Source organism: Tenebrio molitor, chromosome 8 (assembly GCF_963966145.1).
Source record: "Tenebrio molitor chromosome 8, icTenMoli1.1, whole genome shotgun sequence".
Taxonomy (NCBI): domain Eukaryota; kingdom Metazoa; phylum Arthropoda; class Insecta; order Coleoptera; family Tenebrionidae; genus Tenebrio; species Tenebrio molitor.
In genome coordinates, this window is record NC_091053.1 from 1,783,147 (window position 1) to 1,795,674 (window position 12,528).

Consider the following 12,528-nt stretch of genomic DNA (forward strand, 5'->3'; position numbering starts at 1 on the left):
TTTTGTAGCCGTTCTGACCCCCAAATAGCATAACGAAACAATTTGTCCAATCTTACCAGACCTTTACGAGTCTTTTGGACCACCAAGTGCAAACTTTAAGTTTTTTGAAAGTATTTATGAAGCTAAGAAAAGTGGTATTATTCAAGAAGGTGAGCAAGGTGGTGTCCTAGGACCTCTCTTGTTTCCCTTAAAAACTGTAGATTTGTGCGCGTTGACTCAAAAATCTACTTTTCAGTTCTTCAGCAATTTTTCACTGCATCTTCGTTATCTGGTGCCGATTTTGCTCTCTTTTTTGTTTTAATATGATCCTCATTTGTGCTCCGCTCTCTCCGAGGATGTGTCTTAACACAGAGTCCTAAGCAAATTTTACGAGTGTCCTTGTAAAATATGCATTAACGCCATCACGTGGAATGTTATTTCAGGGAGGAGAGCGTGTCAGCAAGTAAATTTTCGAGGCGGACTCTAAGCAATTTAGATTAAACATTGACCCATTTCGTCGGTTATTATGCGAAATTAGGAAACAATGATACTCCTTGTATCAGCTATTATTAGCAATTTATAATGTTGATTAAGGTGGAAGCCGTGATAGGAGCGGTTGGAAACGTCCGTTGATTGCGTCTCGGGGGTGGAAAAAATTTCGACTGAATCGATCGACGTAAAACCAGTCGTTCCATAATCCTTGCGGCTTTTTACGGCCGACAATTAGCTATGAGGCGCGATTTCCGACGCTTGTGTCGTCATTAAGTGGAGCCTGATAGAATATCAAGTGGAAATTAGGAAGGGTACCGTATTGAGGGTGCCATTCTCCCATTCATTGCGATTCGCGTTTATCTGCACTACAATCGTAAAATTTAACGGCCGATTTCATGGCGCTGTCAGCGAACGCCGCCTCCGGAACTCCGCCACGGTGGGGGAAGATATTTGACTTGGGCCAGATTTTCATTATCCGACATTCTTCGCATTTTTTCAAACCACCGTATCGTAACGAGTCGCGGTTTTATGAACACTAAAAAAATCAACAACTCTTGTAAATCGTTCACACAAAGGGGCGTGGCCACAGAGCAACCGGAACATTAGAAAGTCCAATCACTTGTCCAAATCCCGCGCAATTGTCGAAATCCCGCTGGTCACCCATCCATGTAGTTGCCGGGACCACCGTGGCTGGACTTCTGTTTTCAAATGACAACAACTGTTACTACCGTTGTTACTGTTAGGTTTCTTGTAGTAGCATTTTGATCTTTTGTACTTTTTACCTCTAGCTCTTTCGTGTAAAGTGTAATCAGTGAGTTGGTAAAGTTGATGTTATTCCAATTCATTCCTTAGTCATTCATGCGTTAAAAAATGTCGTTGTTAGCGCTCCGTCGCATCGAACTCATCGAATGCCGTTTCCGGCGTCGTAATCCTGTTAAACTTCACAAGACTAATTCCTCTCCGAGACGTAGAGGGATAAATTATGTTAACTATAATAACGCTGTTATGTCGGCCTGACGAAATCGCATTTCCTTTAAGATCCTTAATAGAACTCATGAATTTTTATCACTTGTTGCCCGGCCCGGATCTTGGCGCAATATCTAGAAAGGATAGGCCGAAATAAAGATGGCGTAGTCATGGCGACGGTCGGCTATCCCTTAATTAATCTGCCCCTTTAATAATGACATTTCATTTGTTTTAATGCTTCTACATCAACATACCTTGAGGACATTAAAAATTATAACGTCACAAATTAAGTCGGCAAAAAGGGAGAAGAGAGAAAAGCCGACACCGGAAAGTCCGGATAAAGCAAATTAACGGCGCGTGGAATAAACACGGCGATTTCACGTGGAATTTAATCCGGCGCCTGACGAATTTCAATATCTGATGCATGCCGATATGGCGGTTTAATGAAGGAGCCCGGAAGATTCCTTTCGTAAGACCGGAGGAATCCGGACAAACGTACCGTGTAATTGACTGCGAAGTAACCGACTGCCTTATCGCGGTTTTTGACTATTAGAAGAATTTATCTCGACGCGACGGGAAATAAGGAAGACGTCGTCGTTTGGATCGGGCTTCAGGAACACGACGTGAAAATCGTTATTGTTTGCCATTTTTCTATAAACGGGGGGCTTATAGGCATGTCACGTAAGGGTTTACTGTCGCTTGTCAGGCACAGGGCTTTCATATTTGTATATAAAGGCTGCTAACTAGTGTTATTTCCGGGCTGTGGATTTATTCCACGGGGCCTGCATAAGCCGCCGTATGGAGTCGAAAACACTTTTTAATCTCGGACGAAAAATTATGCTAAAATCCAAAAATAAACACCAAATATAATCTTCGTATTTGTCAGGCCAGCACACCAAGGTTCTCTCAATGTAAAAAGGACTCAACGACATTCGCATGTTTTGTGTTAATTCACATAAAACCAAGCTTCATCAGTAAAAAATATTTTGTTCAGGGTTGCATCATCATCATGTGGTATGTTTAAAACCATTCACAAAACCGAAGCCTGTGTGCCGGATCATGAGCTAACCGGAACAGAAGTCGTGCGGTAAAGATATAAATGTAAATCCTTTTTTTATATTGTGCGGCACGTTTCCGCAGAAAGATTCACTTGTTGAGATAAATGACGGAGAAGAGCTTTTGGTTCATTCGCCGTAATTTCCACAACTGCATCGACAACCGCTGGAGTCCGTTTTGTTGGCCTTCCGCGATCTTTCTTTCTTCCAGACTGTCAAAAGACTTTCACAGTAAGATTTAAATACTTCTGAAAATATTTATAATCTAATTCCTGCATTCGTTGTTGACATTTCTATCATAAATGCTTTATGCTCTGTTGAGTAAACTATTTTACTTTTTCAAAAAACTGTGCGTTGTTTTTTTTTTTTTAATTTTCTCTATTTTTCTCAAGTAACCAATTGATAGCATTTTAACTTTGGCTACATATTTTTCCCTCAACCTCACTGTACATCCCCCTGTCCATTATTTTATGCCCATCGGTAAAATTAATTATTTTCGATTTAAAACCATCCCTGGGGAGCGTCCTAAATTTAAATAATAAATATGTATTTTAATGTTTGTGCTCTCACCAGAGGACGATAAAATAAAGTAGATCCGCAACAGGAACAACGCTTTATTCTTTCGTCAATTAAATTTAACGACGGCTCTGAGAAAATAACTAATAAATTCCATCTTTGAATGAAATTGTTAAAAGCGAAACTATTTCAAAATTTGTATGAAGCTTTTTGAAGTGAAAACTTCTTTAGGGGTATCTCGGGCAGTGAATTAGTTTCACCGTCACGCGTCACCTCACACGCTCCGTTGTGAAAGGCCGAGAAAAAGCCAGCTGTGTATTACTTCCAACTACTCAAAATCATTTACGAACGTCATAGAAGTTTTTACTTGTGTCGTGCGGTCTTAATCACACACCTTTTTTTTTATTCGCTGCCCTCGCGTGTGTGAACTTCCCACTTATGAAAACCGAGCCGCAATTAAGTATTTAAATTTGTGCAGGTTTCATTGCTTGTTTGGATTGTCAACAGCCACCCCAGATGGACAAACTCGTGCAGGAAACTCTCCCCACGTGATGGATTTAAAATCGTGGAGATTCTTTTCCTAGTTAGTCGAACAATAATATTCGGGGTGTCGGCGTCGCGCAATCGTTAGTTAACGGAAACGACTTCCTCGACTGTGGCATGTCGTTTAGATGTCTGCCAGCGTTCGTTTGTAAATTACGTTTATTACGTTAAAGTGCGTGCTCCGGGCGTTGATAAGACTCTTATCTGCAGCGAGCCACGCCGAGTAATTACATTGTTTCAGATAAAATTAACTTATCCGAAACGAGTGTATATAGTCTTCGTTTACATATGTCCTGGCCGTAGCGCGCTTCCTCTTCTTGTTCCCCCTTTCCAGGGAATTTGTGTTTATTCAATGGGCGTTTAGCGTTCTTCCAAGGGAGGCTTTAATTAAAACGCGATGTTTATTTTTTTGCTACGATCCACGAATTTTAAAGCGCTGCTAGGACCTGAAAGAAATTTTAACTCGGAGGACGAGCTGGAACGAAGCAACTGCTATGATTTATCTTTTGCATAAATCAAAACGTAAAAAGTGGCCCAAAAAAAATTATACATAATTATCTATTTGCGACTGTCACGTATTACATATCGTTCTGTAATAAATGCTTTACCGCATGCCGTGCTGTAATATAATTCAGAAACATTGCAAAGTACTTAAACTTTAGATTTTTAGTTTGTAAATTCAAGATTATCTATCAACAATTTCTTTTACAAAATGTATGATTTTTTTGTCGTGTGACGATTTTAGCGTGTCGCGTGACGACTTTAGCGTGTCGCATGAAACTAATTCACTGCCCGTGTGATCCGTTTGAAGAGGTTTTCACTTCAAGGTCCGACCCTGACGACGATTTGAGCCTGACGATTTGAGCGTGTCGCGTGACGATTTTAGCGTGTCGCATGAAACTAATTCCCGCCTAAAGAAGTTTTCACTTCAAAATCTTAACTTATATTACTATGATAGTTATGTAAATTACAGGAAAAGATTTTGTAGGCCTCGTTGTGCACACTCCGCATGCGTGCCATAATGTCTATTTCCCACTTGTTTCGTAACCAACTATTACATCAGCTGTCACACTCATTACTGATTTTTCTTTTTGTTGACAGCTTGTTCAGAGAAAGCGAGTCTGTCTGGTGCTCATTTATTTTTTGTACGTTTGTTTTTTGTTGTTTAAAAACTTTCTCGGCCACTTAAAAAACTCCATTTTTAGCTTGTGCGCTCGCTTAACCTTTCAGTCGCATTAAATATTTTAAAAATGTCTTTATTATTTAGAGGCAGTTCCAGTTCGGACATTTCCTTTTCAGTTTTATTTTCCCGGTCGGTGATTAAATGAGAGAGCGATCAGTTCCGATAGACAAAGGATTCACGCCTCTCCACTAAGCGTTAAGAACCGAAAAGTCGTGGGGTCGCAATTCGATTGTCCCTTAATAATGGGCGTCGACCCTTAATTCTTTATTTCGTATGTAAATTGCTTTGTTTGTCGCCGGTCCACTTCGGATATTATATTCAAAGCCCCAAGTCGGCAATACCGATCCGGAAGCGGCAACTTGTCCAGCGAGCCTGTCACGCACCGGACTATAAAGGGTTAATTTACTAAACAAAATTAGGCGCGGTCAGTTGGTGGCGAAGTGTTAAAATTTATATTATAAAAGCGAAAGCGAAACGCATAATAATTTTCCCATTTGAAGTTTTTCCATTCGGGGCCGTCGCTTGAATTGATGACGCGACTAGCTCGCGTAATGGCCACTCTGTCATGGCGTCCCACCCTCGCGCATCCATATAACATGTCAGATGTATTCATTCTGCTTTTGTTCAATATTTGAAAAAGCCCCGAGTTTATTTCCCAAGATGCCGCCAACCGTACCTATACGGACTGATTACGGAAACGTCATAAATTCCTGATGAAACACAACCGATACCGCTAATAAAAATGTGGCGGCGAGTGCAGGACACCCCGCCAAATATTTAGCTTTTTCAATCCGGAAAATCATTAATAACAGGAGGGAAATGCTGCGAATTTTTTCGCCCGGTGAACATGACGTTCATTGAAGATACGACGTGATTTATGACCAAATCCCGAACTTGGTTCATTTGTTCTTATTTAGCACCAGCGCTCAACGGTACACGTGTATCGCCACCCTCAACAATTCGACAAAACTCTACTTCGAGCCCAGCACCAGGGGGCGCCCCAATAATACCTGCTCGCCCTCTCGTGACCTCTTATTTTTTTTCTTTTATTCATTCAGTTCTTCATTGTTTTATTAAGTGTTTCATTATTTGTCGGTTTTCGGAGTAATGCATAAATATTAGAAGTAGCGGTTTCGATAATACCGGAATGATGTATTCCCGAGGGCGTCCGTTTCGGCCTTTAGCATGGGAGAGTGCCAAAGTGTCGAGAAGTGTAATATAATATATGACATCACGGGAGTCATAACTTTTAATACGTTGTGCTTAAATAACAAGCTCGAGCTTTCGGAAAGCTCTCAGCGACGTATAATCTACGGAGCGGTCTGGTCGAGGGTCGACTTTTTCAACCGCAAATAATAAAAACTATTTTTTTTGTCTATTCCACGCGCTGATAAAACTGTTAAGGAAGAATAAAGGAGGAGCAGACAATAAAAATATGGGATAAACAAGAAGTAGAAGAGTATAGGAGGAGACTAGAAACAGATTTGAAGAGCAGGATTTGGAGGAGATGACGGTTGAACTGAAAGAAGTATGTAATTGAAAAAGCAATGACAAAAAATGAAATAATAGTCAAGGGAGCAAAAAGGACAGGAAGGAAAATTGAGTGGTGGGACAAAGAATGTGAATAATTGAAGAAGGAAGCAGTAAAGGTGTTGACAGAATGAAAGAGCATCAAAACCGACAGAAATAAATTCCTAGAAGCGAAAAGAAGATACAGAGAGAGCTGTTCAGAGAAGACGAAACAGGAGGGGGACAGGGGGAGAAAGGGATAAAGGAAATAAGAAGAGAGAGGGAAGTAGTGAAATACATAAACAGAGAGAGAAAGAAAAAGGAACCAGTGAGCGAGGAAATAACAATGCAAGAATGGGAAGATTATTTCACGAAACTGCTGGATGGGAGATGAAGAAGGAAAAGCAGAAACAGACATGAAGAAGAAGCAGACGGCGGTAGAGGAAACAGGAAGGACAAAATGAAAAACGACAGAGGTGGAGGATAGAAAGAAAAATGTTCGTATAATCGTATACCTTCTGCTAGAAGTTTTCAGGTCGCGCAAGCGCCTCTAACATGACCTAATGACCACTGCTAAGTCAGTAGCCAGGACCGACAGCTTTACATCACCTCCGAAATATGGTAGTGATTTGAAAAAAACCTGATGTTTTAACTGGGAATCGAACCCGGGCGGTCTGGGCGACAAGCCAGTATCTAGCCCCTGAGCCGTGACCACTACACGGATATTATTATCAATCATAATAATAAGCTAAAACTGTTCCATTTAAATATTTTTCAAAATAAATTTGTTTCAAATGTGTACAAACACTCTCAATTTTTTTTCATCATTATTACTAACTTATTATTGTTTTTATTGCGTAGCATTTTCTTTTGGCGGCTTAAGATAATGAAATCTTTGCGAAACTGAGCCGTAATGAGCTGTTTGAATATGTGTTGGAGAATCTCTTTGAGTTGTAATTCGATATATGCCAATAACACGTGCCCTTCATACCAAACTAACTAATTAATGAAAATTACTGAGACCGTTTGGAGAATGCGGCTTAATAACACGAATACAAAGGTCCTGATTGAATTTGAGTTTTGAAAGTGATATAACTCACAACTGTCACATTTCCAACCTCCAAAATAAAATCATCTTTGTGTGGTTGTTGTTGTTGTGCCGGCGCGCCAATTCCCATTTTTAATAATTCCCGATTGTCTTACCCTCCGATAGGGGAGATGCCCGGAATATTTAATCGTAAACCGGCCCCCTTTTCGTTATTGTGTCGGCGATATAATACGACATAAAACTCCCTATATACCGGAGCCTTACCGTCGAGGAAGTAAATTATCGTCCTTTATTAAATAAGAAGGTGGCTTGATTTAACGACACGTCAATGCACTAAATTTCAGGTTGTGAGTTAATTTGGCGGTCGTAACGCCGTCTCGTATACAGACCTCGACGTCCCCATTATACGACCATCGACACTGACACTTGCACAATAAGGAGCAGACCTACGGGCTATTTAATGCCATAAATAAAACATACAGTTCACCCTGAATGCCATATCAATATTGCCGGCGTGAGCCACCACCTTATATCGATATTAAATTCTTCATGCGTGTTATTGTCGAAGCGTGCATTGCGCTCCGGAGCTGTACCCGGGGAGATATTCGCGCTACGTGTCGGAGGTGACGTTTTCCATTCGCGGAATCACTCACTGCTACGCGGACCCATCACTAATATCCGTGATGATAGTGAGTCTGGGGGAATTCCAATCAGTAGAAAAAGAATCATAATTAAATTCACTGTGATTCCTTGAGAATTGCGCTTGTGATCGGAATTCCCCCACGTGATATTTTTTGCTGTCACAGAAACAGAGGAGAAGGGACCGTCATGTTTCTCGCGTAGATTTCTTTTGGGTATTTTTTGGGTGGCGAACACGAGGAGACGTCTGTCGGTGCGCCGAGCCCAGATATATGGACGTCGTCTCCGTGCGCCCCTACATGCGGCTCGCAGCGCGCACACTACATCAGCGAAATTATAAAGCCACTGACGGTTGACACGAAACGATATTTTCACTCGGGAATGAATTATGGATTTAATAAACAAACCATAAATAAAACTCGTTTTAATATATTACGACACGGGTAAACACGGAACGTTTCCATTTCAAAGTCTTATTTGTCATCATGAAGCTTCGGTAAAAGCGGGACGGGTTGGAGAGCTTTCGCAATTTGATGATGACATTTATCACCGGAACATTAGCCGCACAAATAAAAATTAATCGTTCCGTCCGACGACGACTTGCGCGGCTTTCGCGATCGACCGCGAATAGGCGCGGGCTTAGGAACTTGGGAACTAGAAGGGTGCAACGAGTGCATTCTCGCCGGCAAGATTGGGTTTATCGTAAACTTCGTGTCGACACTAATCCGGTTTCACACGGAACGTTAATCGATAGATGGCGACACTCGAGCCCCCCGACTTAACTTCGCAAGACTCCAAGATCGCGACGAAGAAATCCCGTAAGGAACCGACTCGGAACCCCTTCTGTAAAAATTAATCGTGACTTACGCGGCTTTCGCGATCGACCGCGAAAAGGCGCGGACTTAGGAACTTGGGAACTAGAAGGATGCACCGAGTGCATTCTCGCCTGCAAGATTGAGTTTATCGTAAACATCGTGTCGACACTAATCCTGTTTCACGTGACGCAACCGCGGAGCGTTAATCCATAGATGGCGACACTCGGGCCCCGCGACTTAACCAAGACTCCAAGATCGCGACGAAGAAATTCCGCAAGGAACCGACTCGGGACCCCTTCTGTAAAAATTAATCGTGACTTACGCGGCTTTCGCGATCGACCGCGAAAAGGCGTGGACTTAGGAACTTGGGAACTAGAAGGATGCACCGAGTGCATTCTCGCCGGCAAGATTGGGTTTATCGTAAACTTCGTGTCGATACTAATCCGGTTTCACACGGAACGTTAATCGATAGATGGCGACACTCGAGCCAGCCGACTTAACTTAAGCAAGACTCCAAGATCGCGATGAAGAAATCCCGTAAGGAACCGACTCGGGACCCCTTCTGTAAAAATTAATCGTGACTTACGCGGCTTTCGCGATCGACCGCGAAAAGGCGTGGACTTAGGAACTTGGGAACTAGAAGGATGCACCGAGTGCATTTTCGCCTGCAAGATTGAGTTTATCGTAAACATCGTGTCGACACTAATCCTGTTTCACGTGACGCAACCGCGGAGCGTTAATCCATAGATGGCGACACTCGGGCCCCGCGACTTAACCAAGACTCCAAGATCGCGACGAAGAAATCCCGCAAGGAACCGACTCGGGACCCCTTCTCGCGACTTGCGCGGGTTTCGCGGTCGACCGCGAATAGGCGCGGGCTTAAGAACTTGGGGACTTGGAGTCCGTTCCCGTTTCAGGTGGCTCAACCACGGTCAGTCCCGTGCCTTAATCGATAGATGGCGCCACTCGCCCCCCGCAAGGAACCGATTCGGGGCCTCTTCTGTTCCGCGGGAAAGTGTGTTCGCGAAGAAATGGGGCCGCTCGTGTGCGCGTTTGGCTTCTGGGTCGTGCGTTTAATAAGACAGAGGGTCAAGGATGCGGCGGGTTGGTTTGGTTCGTTAGTCCGTTTGCAGAGCTTGTTGTATAATTTATAGTGTTGAGCGATTCTCATAATAAAGTGAAAATGAAAGTGACGAGGGTCTGTAAGTATCACATTGAACGGATATTGAGGTCGGAAGGTCGGATGAAACCGGAAATGCCACTTACCATCAGGAAAATGGAAAATATGTGTAAATAGATGGAAGCACCCCGTAAAGCGCGACAATACTCGAGGCAGCGTTCGTAAAAATTTTTTGCGCCCGAATCGAACGACTCTCATCAGAATTCTTTTGAAACAAGCAATTGCACGAATGTTTGTGTTTCTTTCAGCTTTGACGTCGCCGCGTGCAATATTGAAAGAGTCATCTCTCATGAATTACTTCTTTGGGAAGTTACGTGTTGTTATTCTAAAACCAACTGTGCCGTTTCTCGGTGATGAATAGATAAAACAGAATTTGACGAAGACGCGACGAGGGTGTGGGAGCGGAATTATGCATTCGGGGGGCTTTTAGAATATTAACCAGAAGACGCGGCCTTGTTCATTGTTAATTATGTCAGTGGCGATCGAGAAAAGCTTCCGATTTCAGTCAGTTACTACGTCGTGTTCGGCGTTTTGTAAAACGCGTCGTAAAAACAAAGTCTAGATAAAAAAGTTATTGTTGAATCAATAAAATTAAACGACTTTTTTAAACACATTTGCTTGATGTTGATGGTGTTATGGCGTGTGTGGGCGAGCTTGCAAAAGTAAAACTCACACGAACTCTTACATTACCGCGATTTTATACTCACAAGCGGTCATAACCACTTTTCAAAAGAGATAATAAAATGGATCGCATTTCTTCTACCGCGCACCATAACGGAATTTTATTCGCGGATTCGGAGGTGCTCCCACGTGAGATTCAATTTATTGAGGTAATTTGCTTTACACGCTTTTAATTCGCCTGAATTTTGTCATGCTCCTCGGCCATATCAAATCTGAAGCCTACTTTACATTAGAGTACGGTAGGGGTATTTTACATCGCGAAAACCAAGTTTCAGGCACGAGGCGAAGCCGAGTAATAACTTTTACGCTCTAGTTAAGATGTTTACGCATCTTAATTATTGTAACTTGTTGTAGCAACATTATCACCGCTGCAATAATATAAACAGACTGACAATCTACGATGAATTATATACCTATTCTGAATTACAAATTTTGGGTCCAGCACGTCGTCCTTTAGCATTCTTCTACTTCTCTTTAATAATGCAGCCGGTTAATTACGCAACTACATTTCCTTTCCTACTCGCGGATCATTTGCCAGCATTCCATTAATATTTACAACGTAAATTACGTTGCAAAACAACCAAATACAGCTTTACAACTGGCGTTTAGATCTTCGTGATGAATATTGCACGTCTCGATGTCCTGGGGACCACCAGGAATGCATTTCTGCAGAGAAACTCTTAGGTGTGGTGTGCTGCAGGGTCCATTTGAATCCGCACTAGCGTACTAAGACGTGCGTAAAGTTTTATAAACCTAATAGGCAAGAGGAAGCCACTCTAGTGTGTGCTAAACTGGCATTAAAGAAGCCGTTAAAATAATCATAACGTAAAGGTGCACACGGGGAGGTAATGGCGATGCGGTGCTCCACAAGATGGGGCACTCCAACATCCGCACAACCAAATTGGCCATCCGGTGCGTTCTGATCAAACAATAGGGCGAAAAATTCATCACGTTTTGATGGAACGTATTGTTTGGATGTCATTTAAAATGTGACGAGAGTCGTGACGCGTGAAAATTTCTTGAATTTTTCATCGACTCGGCCTGTTTACCGAACATTCCCCTGTTCAAAAGAGAGAGAAATGTCGTAGATCCCGCCCCCTAATGATATGAGCCCCCCTGGGTTACTCTTTAATGTTTGATAACATCGGTTCGCAATTAGAAACATACTCTGATAATCGCGGCGGCTCTGTGCGGATGCATTATGTATCGGATGCATTACACCGTCGTAATTTCAACTGACGTTGCATACATTTGCATTCTCTCTCTATGGTTTCTATTTTTCCGGGCAATAATATCCGGAATGGCGTCGGGAAAAATATTGCAGCCGCAACGGTACGACTTCACTTCTCCTGCTGCATCTCGTTCATGTAGATTGCTCCGTCTGTCGAAACGTGTTTAAATTAGGTTGCGTTTATGCTGCATGCATAGTATAGTGGGATGGTGCATTTGCAAGGAAAGGAAACAATGTGTTTTGCATTTTCAACGTCGATAAAAATTACAGAATTAATTAGGCTCTTTGCACAAAATATTTTCATCAGCGTTGTGATTTGGGAAGCGTACAATGCATCAACATAAATGCAGGGTGTTTCACAAGTGATAATGAACCAGACTGAATTGAAAATGCAACCCACAATACATTTGGAACGTAAAGCTAGATACGGACGCGGTAAATATCCAGATTTACGTTCCAAATGTATTGTGGGTTGCATTTTCAATTCCGTCAGGATCATTATTACTCGTGAATCGCCTTGTATAGTGGCAAGGCATTCAGGAAGTATTACTAAATATACTGATATACTTGGAAAATTAAATCAATTGGAAATAATCTTCATCTTGGTTTTCCTACTCTTCTGTAATGTAGGAAGATCTTTGTGTTTTTGTAAAATGTAGGCGGCACAAATACTTAGACCTAGAACTAAATT